The sequence below is a fragment of the Miscanthus floridulus genome, chromosome 14 (assembly GCF_019320115.1).
Source record: "Miscanthus floridulus cultivar M001 chromosome 14, ASM1932011v1, whole genome shotgun sequence".
Classification (NCBI taxonomy): domain Eukaryota; kingdom Viridiplantae; phylum Streptophyta; class Magnoliopsida; order Poales; family Poaceae; genus Miscanthus; species Miscanthus floridulus.
Window position 1 is genome coordinate 14,319,773 of NC_089593.1, and position 2,202 is coordinate 14,321,974.

Genomic DNA, 2,202 nt, shown 5'->3' on the forward strand with positions numbered 1-2,202 from the left:
TGAATTTGAGTTTAAATTGGATTTGAAAATGTGTTAAGGAAATAGAAAATGAGTTTTATTTATTTTTTTCTCCTTCTCTTGAATTTGGCCCGAGCAGCCCAGCTCCCGCTCGGCCTTCTTTCTACTCACTGGCCCAGCTCGGTCTGGTTTTCGCGTGGCCTGCTTCCCCGCAGCTGCCCTCATTCCTCAGCGCGCCCCAGTTTCCCTCTCCCGCGGCCCGCTTCTTTGTTTCGGCTCAGTCGAGCCGTGCCCGCGCCGTTCCCCTCTTCTGCGCCCTGTGCCACTGACAGCCGGCCCCACGCATCAGCAGTACTGTTTTTCTACCCCGGCTCGTCTCCGCCTCAGTTACGACCGCCGCCGCCCCGGAATCCGCTCCGCCTATGCCTCGCCGCCTTGCCGCCTTGCCGTGTAGCCCAAGGTTCCCCGGGCCTTAAATACCAGCTGCCCGCATCATGCAGCTCCCATCCCAAGCTTCGGAGTCGCATCCACCTTGTCAAATCGCCGCGCTGCCACGAAACCTAGCGCCGACGTGTTCGCCGTCCGCTCCGCCGCATCTCACGTCGCCTCCGAGCTGTTTCCGACCTCGGAAACTACTTGGGTGAGTTCACCATCGCCTCCTCTTGCTTCTCGAGCTCTTGGTTTACTCTGTCGTGGCCTCTAGGGCCCTAATCATGTGCGCCGACGAGTTTCTTCGCCGCCGGCCATGGAAGCCGCCGCGCCGGCACTGTTCTGGCCGACCGGATCGCTCTCTCTCTCTCTCTCCCTCGTCTAATCTGAGTCCTCCAGATTAGATCTAACGGTCCAGGATTCACGATACCCCTTCGGCTAGAAATTATGCATAAGAGCCCCTCTAGTTTGCCGATTTTAAACCCGCAGTCCCTGGCCCGAATTCAAAATCTGATTTTATTTATTTTAAATCAAAATTGAGTTCTGTTTATTTACAGAAGTGCCACTGATCTTGTTTTAGCCCTAAAATCTTCGTTTTAACTCTGATTTGATCCGTTCAAGTTGCGTTAGGTTCGTAATTGAGTAATCTACATGTTTATACTACTGTTAAGCATGTTTTCAACTTTTAAAATTCGAGGTTAGATTTAATTTATTATTTTATTAAAGGAAATCTTGTTTAATTCATAACTTCTTCGTTTTAGCTCCGATTTTTGTGATTTTCGCGTCTGTGTGTTCATAGCGAGACGCAGATTCGTTTTACAAACTTTTTATCTTGATTTTATGATGATTGGTGTAGTGTTCTGATCTATAGCTTTTGTTTGCTATGCATGATTGCTTCTGGATGCTTGTATGTTGTTGTGAATATCGAGTATAGACGGTGAGCAATTCGTGGGTGAATAAGAGTACTACTTTGATGAGCAGGAACAGCAGAAGCACTTTGTTCAAGGCAAGTATAGCATGGGATTATCCTTGTTTCCTATCAACTTTAATATATTTAATTCATATTTCATGTGTCACTTTGATAGGGATTCCCTAGTATTGAACTGATACCTTGACTCCTATGGGATATGTATTGGATAGCTTTGTTAGTGCTCAACAAAACCATGATATTGTAACTTGACTAATGGTATATGCAATAAACATTAAAACATGACTTTTTTAGCAACTTGAAAATAGGGGGCTGGGGTATTTAGCTACTTTCTAAATGCTTCAGATTTCTCTCCCTAAGGACTTATATGTAAGTGATCATCCGGGACTTACAGTACAGCTGTGAGGCTACATAGCTCTAGCTTTAGCTCAGTATGAGGATATTTTCTAGCTTGTTAGTGGTTATCTTTATTGACGTAAGAATGGCTTGACGAATCGGGTATAGGACAGCCTCTACTCTTATGTGTATAGCCATGATGGAATTGTGCCATTCGACAGGGGTTCCAATGTCTGTTTGCCAAGTGAATCTAATGGCCCTAGCTTGTTAGACGAATCTTTGAAAGGCTTCATAGTGAACCCTGTCTGCTCACCTTAGAAGTGTTTTAGGAGTAATTAACCTGGCATATGGGTATCACGACTCACAGTGAAAGTGTACCACCTCTGTAGAGTGTAAAACTGGTATATTAGCCGTGCTCACGGTCACGAGCGGCCTTAGAACCCTTATGGAATAGATGATCACTAAGAATTATCCGTTTATGCTATTCATTATTCATATTTACATTGATCATGTGTTTTACTTTGGGATTAAAACAACTTGTTGCTACTCTT